The following is a 23,309-nucleotide window of genomic DNA, read 5'->3' on the forward strand; positions in this document are numbered from 1 at the left end:
CCTTGCAGCTGAGGAGCAAAGGCAGTCACAGCCCTAGTGCCCCGTTCATCATGTAGGGCACAATGCTTTATTTTACTCTGTTGTTTTTATGTGGGGGCTTGCCTTGGTTACTTTGGGTTTGCCCAAAAGTACAACCCATTTAACTACAACCCATTTTCAGAAGGTATGTAAGTTTGTGTCTCTCTTCAAGCCCATGAGCAGTCCTGCTGGACTCTCCCATTGCTGAATTGTAACTTTCCTGCAAGCTGGGAGATCACATCTACCAGCACCACGCACCTGGAGGCTGTCACTTGTTCTACCTGTATGGTTTGATATAGAAGAATAATGCTCTGTAGAGAAATTAATTGCAGTCAGCCCACAGAAAGAAGTGCAAGATTAATATTTCAGCTGGTTTTGCTGTAGCAGTGTTCAGAAAACCACTTACCGTGGGAAAAGTGGTGCTTCTTTTTCTCTACTGTTCCCATAAGTAAAAAAAGCTGAACAGATCATTCCCCAATTTTAAAACTAATTGCAGTGACTGAGAGCGGACAATTTCAGCCCAAAAGGGATTTTTCAGAAGGTTACAAGACCATGGAACAATGGAGTTATGATGGAAAATGTTTATGAATCTCAACTGAAGTGGCCACTGCTATAACACTTTGTGAGGCATTATACTTTGAAAGATCAAAGAGCAATGCAGAGCTGAAAATATATTACTGTCTTTTAAAATGGGCTTGTAAGACTTAAACCCGAACATTTAATGTTGGTCTCTGGGAGAAGAAAAGAAAAAAAAAAAGCAACACACAAAATATAATTAAGATAATAAATGAAAGGCCTTTCTTTTCATCATTTCTATAACTACCTTAAATATCTGCTGGAAATGATTATATCAGCACAGGCTGGACTATATTAAAATAATGAAGAGTGAAGTTTTCACTGTGTTCCCATTTAATCATCACCTCACAACTTTACATTTTAATGTCTGACCTTAGGATATCCTCTTCCACTATCACATTAAGAATGTTGAAAGGAAACAGGAAGGGCCACAAGGGCTGTAGTTTCCTCAGAAGAACAGTGGCTATCAGCCTAATGGATTCTGAATTTCTCAGACAAAGAGCAGCAGCGACTCAGCCCACAGTCAGAGTTATCAAACGTTCACACAATACAAGCCTTTCCTCTAATTAACAGAGTTGCCTTCAATGAGGGCACTACCTTTTTTTGCATTATGTTACTGGAAGAAAAAAAATTCAGCTGCATGGTGGGACCTAGTCTATAAATAGCCTGATGAAATGCAGAAGACAAAATAAAGTCCACTTAGTTGCTTTAAAAAAAAAAAAACAAAAACAAACCAGTAAAAAAGTAGGAAAGAAGACCTGCCAAAACATCAGGAACTGCATTTGACCTGTTGTGTATCCTCCATGGTTCAAAGCCTAGATTTGAAGTAAACTCCTGAAGTCATTAAGCACGTACATGACAGATTTCTGGATGTCATTTCTGTAGGGAGAAGCTGAACATTGCTGACTCGAGTACAGGTGAAAAGGCAGGGACTGGCTGGTCTTCTGTAATGAAATTTGTAACATTTCCAGAGGGGCAGGGAGAAAGGAATTATAATGGATGAAAACAGGAGATGAATTATTTCAGCAAACAGGCTGACGTTAAAACTGCATGTTCGTGTAGGGGGTGAACAGGGAGAGGAGGAGGGCTCTCCGTCATCACACACATCATATAGGGCCAAATGGCTGCAAAATCTCGGATATTGTCTTAAAGCAGTTCCAAATGTGAGAACTGTGTTTGTTTCATGCAAACCTAGATGGATCCTACTATCTAATATTACCTACGTGAAATCAGTTTAATGTGGTTTTCTCAATGAGAAATAGGTGAGGATCCATCCTGGAAAAAAAATGTAAGGAGCAATTTCACTTTCAACAGCCCCTGAGTTTGGCTGCTTATGGAAAGTGCAGTGTAAATGAAGCTGGATGGCTGTGAATTTTTGCAGACAGGAGGAGCTACAGCATGAACTATGGACCACAGTACTCAAGTCCTGTCATTTTTAAATTGACTTTTCTTTGGTAATATCAGGATGTTTGTACTACATTCATGGAACTCCCTCTGGTGTATAACTTACCACATGAAATTTCTTGCCTTATTCTTTACCAAAGAGCCTGTGTAGCCTGGTGCACGGAGGAGCTGCTTTCATGACAGTGCAGAAGATGTGTGACATGTGTGTTTCTATTACAAATGGAAAGAATGACCCTGGGTCAGATCACGGCCATGGTAGGGCTGGGAACCAGGGAAACATCTGTATGATGTGTGTCCATTAGTCCAAAGCGGCAAGGGTCACTTCAGGGTTGGCTCTGTGGCCCCACCAACAATGGTGCCAAGCATCCCTAGCATCTCTCCCTTAAACAGGAACCTTCTCTGAAAGAGCTAAAAAAATTTAGCCTTGAAACCAGGGTACTGAGGAACTAACTTGGCTTTTATTCATCATCTTTTCTTCACAAAGTTCTTCCCTCTATCTATCTCATATTCAGTACCCTAGAAAAAAGGGAAAACACCATAAAAATCTCAATCTTGTTCATCCCCAAATATGAACCATCCATCATATGGAAAGAAAAGGCACGTGTGTTGTCGGTGAGGGTTGGAAAACACATGGCCTTGCAATAAAAGCCTTTGTTGTGGTAGGGTAAAGATATGGATGGATGGGCAGCTTGCTTTTGATATTTCTTGGTAGGCAGGTGGCTCAATATCCAGCTGTTCATTCCCTTCCCTTCCTCCCCTCTCCCTCTCCCTCTCCCTCTCCCTCTCCCTCTCCCTCTCCCTCTCCCTCTCCCTCTCCCTCTCCCTCCTCTTCTCTCTCTCTCTCTTTCTTTTCTTTCTTTCTTTTCTTTCTTTCTTTTCTTTCTTTCTTTCTTTCTTTCTTTCTTTCTTTCTTTCTTTCTTTCTTTCTTTCTTTCTTTCTTTCTTTCTTTCTTTCTTTCTTTCTTTCTTTCTTTCTTTCTTTCTTTCTTTCTTTCTTTCTTTCTTTCTTTCTTTCTTTCTTTCTTTCTTTCTTTCTTTCTTTCTTTCTTTCTTTCTTTCTTTCTTTCTTTCTTTCTTTCTTTCTTTCTTTCTTTCTTTCTTTCCCTGCCACCCTCTTTGTCCTTTCCCCTTCCCCTCTTTCCCTTCCTCCTTCCTTTTTCCCCTCCTTTCCTTCCTTTTTTTTTCTGAGAGCGGATGGTATGGATTTTCTTAGATGTACGTAAGAAAATAAATCAAGCAAAGGATTCCTTTATTTGCTAGATAGCAGCTCAGTGCTCCATTCTGCACAATCTTCATGCTCAGTAAGGCAAGGCTTCTCTAAAAAATGACTGGAAACAACGTACCAGGCAGAAGAAGGTCTCCTTTTGGTACTCTCTCCTTTGATACAGCCTTTCACAAAGCCATGTTCTTTGCATATCATACAGAAGGAGGGGAGGTGCAGGGTTATTTTAAAAGCATCCACTAATTAAAAATTAAAGTCCATTTTCTTCTGCTTACTCTGGCATTCGACTATAAATAAACTAATAGCAGAGCAACTACTGGATTGAAATTTCCATTTGGTTCACATGCTGGCATGGAATATCAGAAAACTGATATTATTTATGCTCTGTATTATGTATAAGAGCGACCTCCTTTTCCCTCCTTCCATATTACATACTGTAGATACTCATAACAAAGGGCGTGCTGCAGGGACTGCAGGGTGTGTAAAGAAATTAGGTTTATTTTTATTTTGCTGATAAGCATTTGGTATGAAAGTAGTTTTTACCTCAGCAGTTTTAGCTGACTAAAAGCTAACTATTTCAGCTCTCTATTTCATCAAGGGTAACTCTAAGGAGTGATTCATCTCCTCTACCTTAGAAACACTGTTTTGTGATAGACCTTCCTTTAGTGGTGCCCTGTCTCTTGCCATTGACCACAGGTGGTCTGAACTTGGATACCTGATTTTTTTTTGATGGCTAAAGTGAAATGAGTCTTAATCCTCTGTGTCTTTCCCAGTTTCAGTGCCTAAACCATAAAAAAATCCTTCTTCCTACATCAATAATCCATTATGTGACAACATATACTGTGCACGCGCAAATGTATTGGACTGAACTCTGCCAGCTCAAAACTGATCTTCTCAGAGGACCTAAGCTACAACTTGAGGACCACAGCCTCAGAAGGGATCTGGGTACCTAACTCCCATCTGACGCTGAGTCCTACCACTCAGGGCAAATTAGAAGTTCTGTTTCCTAAGAAGCAACTGTTCTCAATTTTAAAAAAGCAAAACAAGTAGTTTTTATAGTGCCCCAAACATACTATTTCACTCTCCATTTTCTCAAAAGGCCTATCCAATTTTGCTTGAAGCAGTTCAGTCCAACACTGGAAACACACATTCCAAAAAGGTGATGTTTTAACATAGTTCTAAGTATCTGAAAATGAGCTTTTGGGATGAAAACACATGTGTAACTTCATCTGGGGGAACCAGCATGCAGTCTTGCAGAAAAAAAGGCACAGTATAATATTTTATGCTAGACTTTTAATGTCTCTGTAGGCATTCCCACTTGTCTGGTATAAATGCAGCACAAATACCGTATACTTTACTTTTGGTTGTTAGAGATAACCATGAAGGGAGAGCTCATTCATAATTTCACTTTATTTCAGTACTTCCTAAGTTTGAAGTCATTCTTAATTCATTAAAAGGAAAACATTCGCTTCAGATTTATGATCCCCATGCCCTTTCTCTCATTCACCGAAGTATTCACATTAAAATCATGCGCACTCTGTCATTACATGACTGACGTTCTTTTAACAGGGTGGTAATGTCCCGGTGAGGCCAGCTGCTGAACATAATGGCAAAATTTTCAGAAAAGGCAAGAGAATAATTCTGTTAAAGAGAGGTGATGTTGCCGAGAAAGGATGAGTGCCTACAGTCTCAGTGGAGTAGCTTTTAAATCCCATTCTGAACTCCAGCCACTGCATCCCTTGGTGATGACCTTGGCCCTGTCGTTTCATTTCTAAAATGTTGTTGGTTATTTTTGACCAGTCTCTTGCGGCAGCACGGGGTCTACCAATATAATGATATTGGGAATTTTCACCACTAATTTTGATTTTCCGTGGTTTTTGTAATAGGGACCAAATGTCTAGTTCCACTGAGTAAGCCCTGGCCCCTGCCTTGTGCTCCAACAGGCTGCTGCTACATAAAGAAGTACTATACAGTAATTGCAGCGCTAGCGGGACTCCAACAGCTCTTATCGCTGACAGGACTGGAGCTGTTTGCAAGGGTAGGAAAATGTTGCAAATGTTTCCTACTCTAACCAACGTAACTCCATTTCACCACCTATAAAATAATGCCCGCTTCTTTCACAGGGGCATTTGGAGGATTATTAGTTGGTGCCTCTCTGTTCATCACTTTGCAAATGTAAAGCACTATGTAAGTGTTATTATTGAAGGGCTGACATCTGTGAAATACAGCGTGTATTTTGAATTCTAATTTTAAACCAAGGAAAATCAAGTAAGCAAGAGCTGACCATGTGTTAAAAACACTTGAAGCCCTCTTTCTTGTAACTGTTTATCTACATTTTTAAACCTATGTTTACATTGTAGTAACAGCTGTGTTTAAAGGGGACATGACAGAGCGGACTAATTTGTAAAGCTAAACTTGATTTTGAAGGAAAAAAAGCTAATGTTTGAAAAAACACTTCAAAAGAAGACAAAAATGATTAAAATAGACATAACCATTTGTTTGAACTATGACTTTCTCAAGAAAAACCAGGCTAATGTAAACTGGCCTATGCATAGTCCAAGCAGCTGTTCTGTGTAGCTGTTACACAAACCCCTGGTTTCAGGGAGGGATAAAATTAAGACAAAACAGGTCATTCTCAATGAAGGAGCCAGACTAAGGACTGAATTACAAACCAAATGTGCATACACAGGTGAGATTTGCCCCAACCTGTCAGAAGAAAGCAGCCCAACTTTTTTTTGACCTACTTACCTTCAACTGGGATTTAGCCACGTGTATCATGTTTGGTGTATTTATTTTTGTCCACACCTTCAGCAAAACCAGAGCCAGCACTGGCTGAGTTTAAATGAAATTACTCCATTTCCAAGGCAAAGGCTTTCTTAGGGGTTTTATAGAATTTCTTTCTAGGATGTTGAAATGCTACTGAGGTAAATGAGATCTATATATTTCATGGGGACTACCAGGAGAGATTTTGTGTCTCTGGTCAAGGCAGTGGGAAACATTTTAATCACCTGTATCATCATCATGCTATTTCTGAGAAAAAATGCTTTGTAGAGAGGAAGATGTTGTCACATGCCCAAGCACTAGTCATACAGCATTAAATCTATCTTTAAAATCTCATTAGAATCCCCTTTCATAAAATGTTTTCTGTTTACTTGATTCATCTGAGGCTTTGTAAGCTGTGTTATCTTCATAGAATACAGCTGAACTGAGTGAGTCAGGGTGGTGATATCATGGTGGTGATATGACTCAAGTGGGTCCTAAGTCAACCTTAGAGTCTTTTGAAAATCACAAGTAAAAGCTGGAAGCAGAGAACGAAGTGCACAACAAACCAATGCAGGGGTAGAGAGCAGAAAAATGGGGGTTCATGCTAACCTACTCCACTGAGGAGAACAGGTTTATTTGCTTCTGGATCCAGACTCAGGTAGTAACTACAATAACCCAGCCTGGACAGGATGGACACAAACATCCAAGTACCCATAGTCTCACCCAGCTTAAAGTTTTGATCTTGCTCATGAGTTTTTGTCAGGTCCCATTTAAGAGGAACTGAGGTCTCCCAAGTGAGGTTCCCCTGCAGTAGGTCTGGGCCAGCATTTACTCTGGATAGCAGCTGGCAGATCCTATGAGGACCTTGGACCTTCAGTTGTTCTCTCAAAGCCAGAAGACAGGGAGGTGTGATCAGAGTGCAGGTCTCCGTGTTCCTCTTGCTCAGGGTGCTTATGGGAAGGAAAAGCAGTTAAAGCCTTCACATCAGTGGGGTTTTTCTCCTAAAGGACATTGCCAAACAGATGTTGTTTTCTAACTCTACCCGTCTTCCAGAATCCAGCTGAAAGTGTGAATCTTTTCTTTGCACATCAGTCTTTCCAGGAGATGCTTAGTAACAAGAAAAAGGACTCTGACACAGGTAGGCTGGATGGTGAATCTCTTAGCTTGTCTTTTTATACAAGATATATCTCAGGAGAAAACAGTAAACTCCCTGAATATACTATCTTGCTCCTGAGCTCACTTTTCCAGTGGGAAACTGGGGTATCCTTCCAGGAGCAGGGAGGTAGTGTTACTTTACTGCCCCATCAGGCTTCATCCTCAACTCTGGAGATGGTTGATGGTCAGTTCTTGCCACTGCATAACCCTCAGCAGACTCTCTGGTCTCTCCTGACCAGTGACCACAGATGTCTAACATGCGATCTCATTGCCAGCTTGGCCCACCTCCCTGGCAACTCTCCTCTCCTCAGTAGGAGCTAGGTTATTGCCTTGGTAGAGAGGTTTTCAAATGGTTTTGACAATTCAAATCCAAATGCAAGGGGAATGAGAAGGAAGTTCTGGGGGGAAGGCTGGATGTAAAGCTCACTGTGGCCACAGAAATCCAGTACAGCCATGCTCAGCAGTACTGCTCAGGGATATTTGCACCTGAATGCTTGACTCTTTCCTTCATACGGCCTGCTTTTACTTAGGTTTGTGCCACTGCTGGCTGGAAATTAACTCCCAGGGAGGAGAGAAGGCAAGAGACGAGAAGTGGCGTGTGTTTTTACGGAGGAAATTTTTTACGGAGGAAATTTTTTACGGAGGAAATACAGAATGGCAGGGTCACTACCTTCTTCTATAATGTTTCCTCCTTCATTACAGTAATTTTTCAGTATTTTGAACATCCTTGGGCAGTTAAGATACTTCTATTAATACTTCTTGGGAATACTGTTTCGGTTTTGTCTAAAGTTGGTAAGCAATTTAAGAATATCATCCAGAGATCTGCCCCAAGGCTGAATAATTATGAGTGGCAGGGTGTGTGGGACAAGATGGGCAAGTACCTAGGCCAATGGGCACCCCCAGTGTTTTGGAACTTCACCCCTGAGCAAGTGCAGAATCCTGAAAATCCTGAAATGCAAGGGGAATGAGAAGGAAGTTCTGGGGGGAAGGCTGGATGTAAAGCTCACTGTGGCCACAGAAATCCGGTACAGCCATGCTCAGCAGTACTGCTCAGGGATATTTGCACCTGAATGCTTGACTCTTTCCTTCATACGGCCTGCTTTTACTTAGGTTTGTGCCACTGCTGGCTGGAAATTAACTCCCAGGGAGGAGAGAAGGCAAGAGACGAGAAGTGGCGTGTGTTCAAAATCGAGCTGGCAGCCTGGTAAAGAGGCAAGCTCACCGAGAAATGGTGAATTGCCTAGAAGCATTTTTCATCCACGTTAGTGTCCAAATATGCTTGTTTCCTGAGTTTTAATTTTAGTAACAAAGAAATCAACACTGAGACGTCAGTGCTTGCCTTAAACCCTTTTCCTCAGAGCTGGCTGTTCACATTCCCAGAATGTTCAGTGGCTCCTTGCCCTGCTTTATCACGGGGCTTCAGCTACACTAGGGGGGGTTTACCTTTCCTTGTGAACAGAATTTGCTGAATGGAAAGGTAGATCTTGAGATGTGTTTGACTCACCTGGTTACAAAGTTGTTAAAACACTCTGGTAGGCACAAGTGCATGCAAAGGTATGATCTAGCACTGTCCTCTACCCACTTGGATGCAAAGACAAGGTTGGCTGGCTGCTCCACTTTCCAATCTTTGGTGGTACATGATGATTAAAAGGCACATTATAGTTTTTCATGTACCCTGGAGCTAACTATGGCATTGCACATATATTGGAAAATGGGAGCTGGAACTGATTTGCACTGTCAAAACTGTACAGAGGAGCGCAGTGTAAGCGTAAAGCTTATATCTGCAGGCAGGTACTATTTTTTCATGACATGTTTCCCCAGCACTTAGCAGAATGAGCTCCACTCCTCCGAGTATCTCGGAAGTCCCTTGCTGTAAATAATGCTAACAGGCTATGGCCACGCGGAAATAGGGAACATTTTCCCCATCCGGAGAGTCTGTTGTAGCTCAGTGTAATCTGCTTCTGAGGGAGACTGTGGCTATTTTTAAGACAAAATGGTGTTTTTCTTGGTCTTGTGTTCCAGCTAAAGACACTGTAATAGAAAGGTGATAGATTATATACTCAGTTAATGGACATCCCACTGCAAAGCTTCCAGCAAGTTCGGTCTTTGTATAGAATACCAAGGGAAATGTTTTCTAAATTCCAGTTGTATTTATTTACTGCTGGATCAAGAAGGGAACTGTATTGTATTATTAACTAATTCTCTGGATTCTTATTTTCCCATGGAATGAAAATGACACATTTTATTTATATTGCTTATTTGAAATTTAAAATAATTTATGAAGCTGAACCTGCAGTTTGAGGGTACCCATAACAGTTCCTTATTTCAGTGCAATATTTGAGTGGGCAAGTGCTGAAAGAATACTTTTTAAATGTATATATCTAACTGAACAGATAGCTGACTATAACTCACTAACTTCAGGACACTAGGGACGGTTTAATCTATAGTGCCAAACTCTCCTTCTGGTTGCACTAATATATTTATATTTATTTCACTGGCTAACTGAGTTTATATATACAAATGTAGCATATTTTTCTTTGGGTTAGGTGAACCTGTATGAATACCTGACTTGCGTTACTTCATTTTTTACATGAATTTTTAAGACTGAGAAGAGTCTTCTCAGCATGAGAAGTGATCTCATTTGACTTTAGATCTGACCGCAAATAGGAAATGGAATACTTGTGGCCTGATACTTAATGCAGTGTGTCTCATTTTCCAGGTGCATACATCTGGTCTTTAATGGCCATTTTATCAGGACTGCATCATTTCATCTTGGTCCTTTCCCCACAAATATTTGATTGTAATAAGATCTGACCGTGAGATGTGTCATCTGTAGTATTGAATATATAGAACGGCTTGGGATTGCTATTTCTATCTTCAAGGCATCCCATGTCCTGTTAGGGATGACAATTTTTTCATGGCAAAACATTGCTGACAAGATATTGTGCAATGAGATTTGCATGACCAAATATCCTGTGAGTAGTCCAGTGGTTAGGATAGGAAACAGAGAGTCAGGATAGCCTGGCTCTGTTCCCACTTCACATACTGACTCACTGCCTGACCCTGGGGCAAATCGTTTAGGCTGGAATTTCCAAGGGGGCTGAGATGCACAGCTCCCAGGGAAAACCAGGCAAAGCTGGGTGCCTGACTCCTTTCCATCTCTTGGAAAACCTCATGTCTCAACAGTTCTGCATCTCAGTTTGCCCACATTAATACAGGGACAAGGTTTATAAAGCTATTTGGGTCCTCTGGCAGAAATTGTTTATTAAGGAAATGATAATCATGGCATAAATATGTAGTCTTTACCAACACATGCTATTTGGTAGGTACAAGCAGATGAATAAATCATCTCCTTTGCTCCCTGAGAAATGCAGTGTAGTTTGTTTCTCTTCTAATAAGAGGATGAGTTAAAAAGACTTCGGGATTGTCAAACCCGTGTTTCCAAATGTAGTTTACCTACAAATCAGCAGCCACAGGGCATCCCTGGCAGTAGCAGCTCTTGGTCCTGTGGCAGCTCATCCATATGGGCTTGAGGAGGCATGACTTCTTCTCTACTCCATCACTAGATTCAGCCTGGGATCCAACACTGTTCTTCCCTGCCTCATCAAACCATGCCCGAAAATGTACCCAGGCCCTCACATCCTCTACCTTGTACCCTCACTGTTCACCCAGTCAGACATCTCAGTCTGCATCTTTCCATTGCCTCCCACCTTGCACTCTCTTCTCTTATTGCCCTGCCCTGCTTTTATGTCCTACCAGGAGATGCAGGTGCTGGCACTGGCAGGGCTTTTACAGCAGCCACTAAGGCAATAAGATATTGCTGATCCACTGCTGGATGCACGACAACCAGAGTGTGAATACCCTCACGCCAGAACTTAGGAAATTATCTCCACCTACACTGCTGGAAGCTATCTGCAAACCTCACTTCAAAGCAGCTTGCACATCACCAGGGAACATCACATCACCATGATGAGAGGAGGTCCCTGGTAAACCACTGGGTTTGAGTGGTCACACTGCTACAGAACAGACTTTTTCTCTTTAAAAGCAAACAAAACATCATAATATGGGACATTGTTACGCAAAGGGCAAATTTCGACCAATGTTTTGGTTTGGAAGTAGCAAAAGAGAAAAGGCAACTCTTCAGATCAAAATGAAACCCGTTTTAAAATTTCTATTCAAAGAGAAGCACTGGGTTTGAGATGGCCACGTTTTTTGATGTTGTTGGTATTTCTAAATGTCTATTGACAAAAGGGAAAATGCTCTCAAGAATGGCCATTGTCTAATTGAAAACTGTGGTTGTAATGAAACCTTTACATTATTGACCAGCTTCAGTTGAAAACATATAATGGGCTCAGCTGATTTGGCACTGAGCTTATGTCTTGTTTAATTTGGGAAAATAATTTAAAAATAACAAAACTAACAGGGGCCCAAATCTTCTGTGAAGGCGGTGCAGTTACTCCAATTTACACCAGCACAGGGGTAAATAGGCAAGCTGGGAGCTTGCCTACCTACGGCATCTGGTGCTGCTTTAGATCCCTAAGGGGTCTCCCCTTAGGGAGAGGAGGAGATCTTAGGAAAGACATGGGTCTGGTTTAAGTCCTCTGCCATAGCTGCAAGCCCTGTGCTGATGTGTGGATACCATGGTGGGTCTAAGAGGGCACTGGACATCATGTTTATGCCCACAGCCACTTGTTCCCCTATGATGAGTTTGCTGTCTTGGAGTCTTGCCTGGCTAGAGAGCAACGTGGAAAGGTGTTGATGTCTTCTCACCAGTGGCTGGGAGATTGTGTTTGCATATGCAACATCGTTCAGCCTTTGAGAGAGATGCAAAGAGAAAGGAAAGGAAAACATTAAGGTGAACAGCAAAACAAATGGGAACAAGAAAGTTTGGCTCAGCACTGAATGCCCTTCGCATGAAGCCAGGCAGGAGCACAGAAGGGGAGGGGGAACAGTGGGGGAGAATTTGGCACTGAAATAACTTTTAGCTCACATACAGTGAATTTCCTTTTATCACTAGCAGCCTGGGTCATGGAGACGCAGAGGAAACTACCCCATTCCAAATCTTTGATACTAAGTATATTTGGCTGGCTGCTACTTCCAGATGTGAGTGAATCCAGTTTGTATATTTGTCTGATAACATAGTTTGGCCCCAATCTTTGCTTTCACTTACAAGCCCAGAGTACAACCCAGCCACCTTTCTGTTGCCCCAGCTGCCGACCCATGCTCTGCTGAACAGTCTTCTGGTACACATTGGAGCAGCTTAGAGGCTGCTGTCGTTTGTGCCAACACTTGGTATTTCCAAGGGGCTGCTACCGCACCTGGATCAGAGAGATGCCAAAATGCCTTCGGACTCATGCCTTTTATCATAACACTTGTGCCGAGATGGCAGCAAGCAACATACCTCTGCCTCCCAACACCACTCAGGCAACTCCTCCACCCATTCTCCTGCTGCCAGTTAGGTCTGTTTTAGTGCAAGCTTAGAGTAAAAGAGCAGCGCAAATTTGCCTTAGATCAAAGATATTCTGGCCTCATCTCAAAGGTTATTTTTTTTAATCTCCGCTTTATCTGGTTACCCTGCCCAGCAGCTTTACAAGGCTCATGAACTCATGACCAAAGAGAAGTTGAAGCTCACTCACATCCCCCTTGTTAGCGGGCCGCCTGTATCGCATGTTGTCCAACAGCTCACTCCTTTGGCTTTGAAGAAGACTCAGCTCAACCAGTATGAGGGAGGTGACTGGGCCGATAAATTATTAGCACTGCAGCTGTGAGGCAAAGAAGTTGAGAGAACAGTTATGAGTACAAAGAAAGAAGGGGGAGACCGGGTGTACGCTCCAGATAAGGTTAATCCAGAATTCTACAAATTCTACAAATCTCTTGATACAGTGAACTCAACTCCTCCAGCAAAGATTTGATGGAGAGGGAAGCATTCTTTCTACTGGAAGATAAATATACATATAAAAAAGTTTGCTGCTACTACGTTTGCTTGTTTGCAAAGCATGGTGGGCTTCTCCAGAAACCATTTTTGGTGTCTACAACTAAAAAAAAAAAATTGTTGTCACGAGTTGTAACAGTCTTTGTAGAACAGGTTTAAGATGGCATTTTTGTAGCAGAGATAAAAACAAGCAAATTAGGAAATGGGGCAACGTTGTAACATTCAAGGCCTTGCAAACCTTTCAGTATGTGTGGGGAATTTGTTACGCCATTGACAACTTCCACAAATGTTTTTCCCAAAAATTTTATCTTGTATTTTCTAGGCCTCCCAGTTCATGTATTTGTTTAAATCGGTTGTGTTTATTAAAGCAAAGAGGAGGTTATGGCCACTTTTTAACATTTGTGTTATAGTTACATGACAAGAACCTCAGCTGCCCAGCGTAGCGGGTTCTCTCCATACACTCTTCTTTGAGAATTTGTGTGTGTTTGTGTGCATTTATTTTATGTTTCTGTTTACATAGGGGAAATATAGGAAATCCATATGTCACCAGCATGCCCTATTTGTGCAGACATAAACATATGTAGGATCAAATGTAACGTCTCCTTTTCCTGGGACATATGTACTCCCACACTCCGAAACAGAAGTTTTCTCTCAAGTCATTTCTGCCTCATTGCAGCCCTTCTTAAACAAAACCTGAACCTAAGTGGGTAGGACCTGAAGGTTCAAACCTGCGATGCAGGGTGAATTTGAAACGCGATTTTTAAATGAGGTTCCCACTAAAACGTCCTGCGATTTCCACGGTATTGGTTTGTCTCCACCGAGCGCCGGCCTGAAACACCCCTTCATTTCACAGAGATGGCAGAGCAAGCGAGCGCGATTTCTGCTTTGTAGCTCCAAAGGGGGGTTTTACCAGGCGAGGCCGGCGGGCTCGTACAGCAAACTCACCCTCTCACCTTGCAGATGCCCCAGCCTATGCCCCACGGAGCCCCCCGGGCACCCGGCCCCCCGCGGCCCGGGCCGGCTCCCCCCGCGGAGGGCGGCGGCGGCCGGGCGGGCCGCTAGGGGGGGACCGGGCCCAGGCTTCGTCGCGGAGGTAGCGCGGGGGTGCCGCGGCGGGGCCGGGGGGGCACGCCAGCCAAATCCTGCCCTGGGGTTAGGTGCCGTGCCAGGCAGAGCCCTCCCCCGCGCCCCCGCCCCGCCGGCTCCCGGCTTTGCTGCCGGTGAAGAGCTGCCCGCCCTCCCGCCGGGGCTGGCCCCGGGGGGCTCCGCCTGCCCCGACAGCGCCGCGCTCACGCCTTGTTCCCGAAGTGACCCCCGGCTGAGCTTCGTGAACTCAGCCTCCGACCCCCGGGGGGGCTGCGGTGTGCGGTCCCGGCTAATGGTCGGGAGGCTCCTGGAGACATAAAGAAGAACCTGGGAAGGTGAGCGCTGACCGCAGGCTCCCCCCCCCGCCCCCCGCCCCGCTCCGGCCGGCCGCGGGGGGCAGCCTCCCGCGGGAGCCTCCCGCCGCAGCCGGGGGTCGAGCCGAGCCGAGCCGCTCAGCCCCCCACCGACGGCGAGTTTCAGTCATCAGTAAGTCAGATTGAAACACTTTAATGTTTCTCCCAGCTAAAATAAAATACTAGCTCCGCCCCCCCCCCCCCCCGAAAAGTATTTTTATTGAATCCTAATCCACGTTAGTATGAAGACACTAACAGCACTGTAAAAAGAAGTCCCTATATATCACCCAGCCAAGTAGTCTAAACAACTGTGCTGGAAGTTTTCCAGCCTTGCCCAGTCAATGACCACAGACTTGCTTGGAAAGCGATCATTAGCAGCGGCAGTCATGTAATCCTGCCTTTCTGCTGGTCTCTTCCGCAGGAGCTCTGTTAGGGAGACAAGCACATGCTGGTGGCTTTGGATACTGTTAGGAGGTTAAGTGCGTATTTAACATGTGATTATCGCACCCGGAGAACCCATGACACTAGTCAGAGGATGGGGTTTTATGGCTTCAAGGGGTCACAGCTATGTCACAGTCCTAGAAGATTTCTACAGCTCTTAAGAAACCACACTCAGTCGACTAATAAGTACTAAGTTTATATTAATAAGATTCTTCCATGTATGTCTTTTTCATGGGAACCTTAGGAGACAGTTCAAGCACCCTCCAGAACCGGTACGTTCCTAAATGGGACTAAAACATTTAGGATATTGGATACAAGAGAGGAATCTGATGCCCCATCCTTCCAATAATATACAGTTACTATTTGTCATAATAATAGGACAGCTAATTTATTAAATATGTAGTTTAAAACAGGGCAGCAAATAAATGTATGGTATTTACTGTTCTACGTATAGGACTTGTTTAGACAGCAAGAGAAGAATTACAACAGCAAAGATCTAGGCCTGTGTCTCAGTTTCCTTATTGATACATAGGGGATAAATCTGCAATACTTATCTTCCTAACAGATTTATTGTGAGACAAAATGTATTAATTTGGAAAATGCATTTGTATTTTCAGAAAGTGATAAAGAAGTATGATGTAATGTATTCTAAAAAATCTGTAAAGCAATGTACTTGATGTACCTAATTTGAGCTGACAAGTTTTGCATAGGTTGTCATATTTAATCAGCGTATATCAACTATTCTGAAATGTAAAGTGGCATAAACAGCAACTGATTCCTAACTGGTATCGTACAAATATTGGAAGTAATAATATGTTTAGATTTCATGGGCTTTACAAGGCATTTAGTGGTGATAAGAACAAAGAAATTATAAAGTCGCAGGGTGAAGCTATAAAGTGCCTGATGGATCTGTTCTTAGCAAATCTTTCATTTTTGGAAACTATCCTGCATATACATGATAGCCTCAATGATTATTTGTGTCCAGGTATTTAGACCTGAAAATTACAATAACGGTGTCTTATGTTCCTTTTTTTCTGCAGGGTAAATGGGGGGGTGTTTGAATGTGTGTGTGCAGGTGCGCACATGTGCACGTGTATGTGAGCCAGTAACATCGAGATGGTGTCTGAAGTTTCTAGCGAGGAGGAGAAGTTCAGCAGATGAGCTTTACATTTTGCTATGATTGTCACATGGCCTCTGATCTTTCTTATCTTAGGAAGAAGGAATTCATTGGCCTAGGCCATGCCTAGTTCCCATGAAAGTGAGTCCTTTCATGTACACCTTCCTGCTTCTGCTCATGCATTTTGGAATGAATTCTTACCCGCAGAAATGCTGAGAATCACACAAAGGTATCAAAAAGCTGGAGGTACCTCTCATTTGGAACAATACAGAATCATAGAATAGTTTGGGTTGGAAGGGACCTCTAAAGGTCATCTAGTCCAACACCCCTGCAATGAGCAGGGACATCTTCAACTCGATCAAGTTGCTCAGAGCCCCGTCCAACCTGACCTTGAATGTTTCCAGAGATGGGGCATCCAGCACCTCTCTGGGCAACCTGTTCCAGTGCTTCACCTCCCTCAGTGTAAAAAATTTCTTCCTTATATCTAGTCTAAATCTACCCTCTTTTAGTTTAAAACCATTCCCCCTTGTCCTGTCGCAACAGGCCCTACTAAAAAGTTTGTCCCCATCTTTATTATAAGCTCCCTTTAAGTATTGAAAGGCCACAATAAGGTCTCCCCGGAGCCTTCTCTTCTCCAGGCTGAACAACCCCAACTCTCTCAACCTTTCTTCACGGGAGAGGTGTTCCATCCCTCTGATCATTTTTGTATGCAGCTGATAGTCTTGATTTCGGCACCCTTTTTTTTAAATATAATTTTTTATGTTATGTAGCCCTATATCAGAACAATATCTACTGTAATTCAACAACCTGAACTTGCAACAGACTCACTTCGTCCCATATGAAGTGAAGATAACAGAGACCTCCCTGTTTCCTACTGCGTGGCTGCAAATATTGTATCCAATATTTCTCTACCCTCACTAGACCGTATGTCTAGATGTACACAGCAGAAAATCCCTTTTTGAATGTATTGGACACCACTTGGTGTGGCTGCTGCAAAATGAGATTTGCCCAAAATTGCTCAGTGTAATCAGTATCTTGACACTCCACCATGTATGTTATGGGATTGTCACAAAGCTTCTGATTTCATCACCCCACAACGAATGTGGTTGCAGCAAGTAATCTTAATACCCAATAAAATTATTTTACAGACATGAAAAAGCTCTCTTCCCCCTGGTACTGAGGAATTTGTGGGTAGGGCTTTGCAGACTTGCAATATTTAAATGATGCTTATAGACAAAACAACAAGATATGTTAAACACTTCTAATAACATGGTCAGAAACCACATGGCTCCTCTTAAAGGCAATCATGAAATTTAAACAGCAAAATAAGGTGCTTGATTAAATATAGAGTCATAGGGGGATACCTTGCTATATATAATTACTTGTAACACACCTGAATACTTTTAACACAGAATCTCATGACTTTAAATAGTTGCATTTCTCCAAACAGCAGCATAGGTTAGCAAACAGATTAGTGTGTTTACTCAGCTTTAAAACAAAGCGTTCTCTGAAGTCAGTGGAGTGATGACTGTCTATTTTATGCCACACTGTTTTTCATGAAATTGTAGAGCTGTGATCCAGAGCAGCAGAATTTTACCTGAAAGAAAACATCAGTATTTGGCCCATTTTTTTTCTGAAAGTATTAACTGTGGTTTTCATGTTTGCCCTTTTGTTTTTCTTTCTTTCTCAGCATCTTTTCTTACATCCTTGGTAAAGCAATCGCTAAAAAGTTAAATGACCCTAATAAAACTGAACCCAGGTTCAGAACTTTCCGAGCAGACTAATTCCAGTTTGTGACTTCATGGTAATTTGTAAGGAGCTGTAGCATGACTGATACGAACCTCCCCCCATGCCTGTACACACACCGGTCTGCCCGTGAACATGGGAGCAGAGCTGCCCCCTCTGCCTACTTCTTCCTGCTGAGCCCAAAGCCTTCCAGTGCCCCACTCGGTAAACTGCATTTTAAAATTACTTCCTTTGCCTTAGAGGAAGTGGAATAGAGGCCACAAGCATCCTGGCAAAATCCATGAGAAGGTGTACGTTAGAATTAAAAGAAATTCTCTTCAGGAAAATATCATGTATTGTCCTCAGGATGACTTTTGCAAACCAGGAACAGAACTCTCCAGCGGGGTCTCTGCTGGAGCTTTGCTGCTATGGCTCTACTGGGAAAGTCCCTAGAGCGTAGACTGACAGTGTCTCAGTTTCTTGTGAGGGCTTTGCACAGTAACCCATACTGGGGGGGGCGGTCCCCGTAGCCCACTCTAGTCCTAGTATAACACCGCACCTATTTAAAGGGCTTCTCAGCCATTCATCCTCGCTTCGCTCCTGAGACACGGGAAGTTCAGCAGCGTTACTCACGCCATGCCACTTGAGAGATGGGAGAGAAGGAGGATGATCTGCCCAAGACCTGCAGCCAGCCCGTGGCAGAGCCCAAAGTAGATCTGCTCCCAGTTTCTGCTCTGTCTTCCAGACCTTTCTTTTTTTTGGCACACCCCCAAACTCATCCTGCGGTTCATGAACCTTAACAAACCTTTCAATGAAGCTTGTCTGGGTTTTGGATTGGTAAAGAAATTTGAAACCGAGGCAAGACCTTGTGTTGGTGTGTGCTGCGCTGTGAAAATTTCACATGCCTGTTTTTCACCCCACTTGTTCAGCCATAATAGTGGGCCAGAAAACTACGGGTTTTACTGAACGGCCCAGTTTATAAGAAGGTGGCGGTGAGAGCGGTGGGTATGGAAAATGGGTTTCAAGAGTTTATGAAAGTTACCACTTCGTTTGTGAATCCACATTCCTTGCAAAATCTATTCCTATTCCCACCCATACAATCCCTTTGTTTTTACTGCAGTGGTCCTGTGTATCTAAGAATTTGGCACTACGTATTTGTTAACAGACTCTTCATGCGTAGTTTGAATTGCTCATAAAATCCTGTTTTCCGCAACCTGTATGGAGAAATACAGAGTAACTAGGTTAACTGAAATCAAAGGAAAGCAATTTTAAGTCTTTCATAAAATTTTAAACAAGAAAGGATAAAGGGCTCAAACAATAGTGGGTTTAAAATGTCTGTGCCAGTGCACTCTTGAAACCAGTTTGCAAGTCAGCCGTGAAAATGTGCAGTCTGAAACATGTTTTCTGCTTGCACTGAGGCAACCAGCCTGCTAATCCTCATCCCAAATGTAGACATATACTGTAAAAAGCGCACAGCCTGTGCAAACTCTTACTCAGCACAGTAGTCCTAATTTGTTCCCCTGGGGCTTTTTACTGCTACCACTACAGTCTATAGACTGTTAGATTAGCCGGAGCAGAGTTAGACCCGCACATGAGATACGGCCCTACGCTGTTCTTCTGGGGAGCAAGAGGGTACAAGAAGCTCTTTTACTTTGCCTTCGTAGCCTGTTTGTGTTGAGTTTTAAGGAGCAAAGCTCACTGTCAAACCGCCATTTAAAATTTTATTGTGTCTACCCAAGCTGTGCTAAAATGGAAGGTAAGTAATCTGTCCCAGTCCCAGTGTTGCTGTATTTTTCGTTTTCACAGTGCAGTGAAGGTGGTAGGCAGACATCCGCTTTCCGATCCGATTGTGCTGACCAAAGAATCCACCATCTCTGGCTGCTTCACACTTCCCACCATCTGTTTAGCACTCCCCAGTTCTGCCAGCGGAAGGACTTGTGGGAGAGCTTAGGCAAACCACTGCAGACAACGGCTGCTGGGAGGGCTCAATCCATTTCCAGCAGCCATCTGACTGGAAAGAGTCTCTTTGTATCCTACTGCTTATCTCTTTTTTCAGCCGTATCGGTTGGTCTTAAAAAAAAAAAAAACAACAAAAAAAGACACCACCTCACCCTACAGAACTTTCAAGAATGTTGCTTATGTTCTTATCCACTGCTACAACAGTATTATACACAGGCAGGTAGGTAAGTGGGTAGGCAGGCAGGCAGGCAGAAAAAGAAAGAAAGAAAGAAAAGAAAGAGAGAGAGAAAGAGAGAGAGAGAAAGAGAGAGACAGAAAGAGAAAGAAAGAAAAAAAGGGAGGGAGGAAGGAAGGAAGGAAGGAAGGAAGGAAGGAAGGAAGGAAGGAAGGAAGGAAGGAAGGAAGGAAGGAAGGAAGGAAGGAAGGAAGGAAGGAAAAGAAAGAAAGAAAGAAAGAAAGAAAGAAAGAAAGAAAGAAAGAAAGAAAGAAAGAAAGAAAGAAAGAAAGAAAGAAAGAAAGAAAGAAAGAAAGAAAGAAAGAAAGAAAGAAAGAGAAAGAAAGAAAGAAAAAGAAAGGAAGGAAGGAAGGAAGGAAGGAAGGAAGGGAAAAAGAAAGAAAGAAAGAAAGAAAGAGAAAGAAAGAAAGAAAGAAAGAAAGAAAGAAAGAAAGAAAGAAAGAAAGAAAGAAAGAAAGAAAGAAAGAAAGAAAGAGAAAGAAAGAAAGAAAAAGAAAGGAAGGAAGGAAGGAAGGAAGGAAGGAAGGAAGGAAGGAAGGAAGGAAGGAAGGAAGGAAGGAAGGAAGGGAAAAAGAAAGAAAGAAAGAAAGAAAGAGAAAGAAAGAAAGAAAGAAAGAAAGAAAGAAAGAAAGAAAGAAAGAGAAAAAGAAAGAAAGAAAGAAAAAGAAAGAAAGAAAAAAAAAGAGAAAGAGAGAAAGAGAAAGATAAAAAGAACGAGAGAAAGAAAGAAAGAAAGAAAGAAAGAAAGAAAGAAAGAAAGAAAGAAAGAAAGAAAGAAAGAAAGAAAGAAAGAAAGAAAGAAAAGAAAGAAGGAAGGAAGGAAGGAAGGATTGATTTTTCTTTTTGTCCTGTAAAGGCACAGTCTTAAAAAAAAAGCTACCGCACACAAGCTACCTACACAAGCGATCACATTTCCTCACACTGCAGACTTTTCTCTTAATCTGTATCTAAACATCCCAGAACAGGTTGGGGCACACAAACCTTTCTGTCTAAGGAAGCTTGTCCATTTTCTCCATCTCTGTCTTTCAATTTACTGAAGAATTCATTTTCCATTGCTTCTCCAGAATATAGCAAATGCAATAGGGAGAAATGTCTTACCATTAAAGGGGGTCAAAGTAATCGCTGGAGATGCACACAGTTTAGGTGTGTTGTAATGATTCTGGCATGAAACTCATTGATCCGACCACTCCTTTTGTCCTGTTTTCATTCTTCATGACATATGTTGTGCATGGTTAGCACATTTTGTTTCAAGTTTCCCGCTCCCTTGCTTTATCTCTTTCCGTGTATGAACACAGTAGTTATGAGAAGGTATTTACCATCCATACCTTGCACCTCCAAGGAGAACACATCAGGAACAGCTTTCAAAGGCAAACAACATGAAACAGTATATTAGAAAGTTTACTCAAAATTGTTTGTTGATAATTTCACTCTTTTGAGATCTTTCTTTGACAGGCTGTTTTTGATGGGCACCTTCCAGACAGCTCTGCAGCATCTAAACTGAACTGAACATTCTGCTGCATAAAATGAAAACCACAATCAACAGCACCGGGACATCCCAGCAGCCCAGCAGATCAAGGAATGTTTTTCTTAAATCTTACCAACTTTCTGACTCCAGAGCCATATTTTTGTTTTCTAAGGATAGCTGTAATGCTGATATCAATTTAGCTCCAAGCATTCAGTCAGCGCACAAACCCCGCTCTTGCTAGTGAAAAGACATCTGAAACAACATTTTCTGTAAAAGGATAATTAATGCTAAGTTATTACAAGGCTTGCTCAGAAATGGTAGCATTAACCACAACAAATTTTAAATGCGTTTCTTTTTTTCTTACAAAAAATAAAGGTCACACATAAGTTGACCCATTGCACACACAGATTATGATTCCCAATTCTGTATTTTTGTTTTAATTACAATTTTAATGTGATTTTTATAAATCACAATATCAGAGCTGACTGCAATGGATAGGGACATAGAGGGTTGTCTAAACCGTTACAAGTGTGCTGAAAGTTTCTTTTGTCTAACACACCAGCTAACTTCTTGATTAGATAAAGACCTAAGAAAGCTCCTCTGGTGGAGAAGATGGAAATCAAATGTGGAAATCTTCACTGTATAGAGCACCCCGGGGTTTGTTAAATATCTGCAGATCTGCTTGTTGTAAGTGACTGTTTATTCTTGCAAGTGAATTCCAAGATAGCCTGGCTTCCTTGGGGTTTAATCTCAGCCTTTTTTTGTTTCTCTGATTAGTTGGGAACTGTAGCAGGTCATCCCGGCTCTTTGAAGAATGAAGGGTCTCATTCCAGGGTGAGGCCCAACGAATTTGTGAATGAATGAAAAGTTAATTGAGGAAAAGGGTAGAGCATACTTCAGTCATAGTTAATTTAAGCAAAGCTGATAAGTTAGTAAATAGAAACACCAGTGTATTCTTTCAAGTAGAATTTTTGCTCTTACTGATATCTTAGGTGCTGTTTCTCTGGCCCTTTTAAAGATTGGTGCTTGCCGTAGACACTGTATTATCTAATCTTCTGCCCAAGGAGAGATTCTGTAGTGTTGAGTAATTACAAATAGATTGAGCTCTGCTGGAAAGTGTGTTTACAAAAATAAAAGGAAGCTTATACCCTATAAACTTTGTGATATTTTTACTTTATCTTCTTAAAAGAATAATTAATTTATTTTTTTTACTAACAAACATTGTGGAAAATAACATGAATGTCATATGTCATCATTTTTTAGGAAGGTGAATGAACCTGTTGAATCCTTCTGGCTTTTTATTGTACTTGAAATGTCTTTTGTAACCACTTCAGGATTGTGGTAAAATACAAAATTTAGTAACGGCTTAATAAAAGGCATCTATTAAATTTAAAACTGTTATATTAAAGCTAAAAACAAAATGCAGAAAACTCATATGCAAGCAAATGAAAGGCACTCTTTCTTCACGTGTAGAGAAGTGGAAGAGAAAGCTGTATATTGCTAGAGGAAAGCTGCTTAAGGAAAAGGCATAACTGTGAGCTATGCAATGAAGAAAGGAGAGGAGTGAAAAAAGCAAGGGCCACAGCCAGCAGCTTTTAAAGCCTCTACGGCAACATTTTTTATGAGTCAAAGAAGCCACAGCAAACAGCTGGAGAGGGAATCAAATATTTCTTCAATTTTAAATATGCTTTGGACTTAGACAGAACTTGCCACCCACACATCCCAGAGCACCCTCCCATCGCTAATGAATTTAGTCTCCTACAATCCTCAGAGGTGAGTGTTATCCTCGCTTGGTAGATAAGGAAAATGGAGCAGGAAAAGGTTAAACGACTTGCCATACGTCACGCAAGAAGCCTGC

The sequence above is a fragment of the Aptenodytes patagonicus genome, chromosome 1, assembly GCF_965638725.1.
Source record: "Aptenodytes patagonicus chromosome 1, bAptPat1.pri.cur, whole genome shotgun sequence".
Taxonomy (NCBI): domain Eukaryota; kingdom Metazoa; phylum Chordata; class Aves; order Sphenisciformes; family Spheniscidae; genus Aptenodytes; species Aptenodytes patagonicus.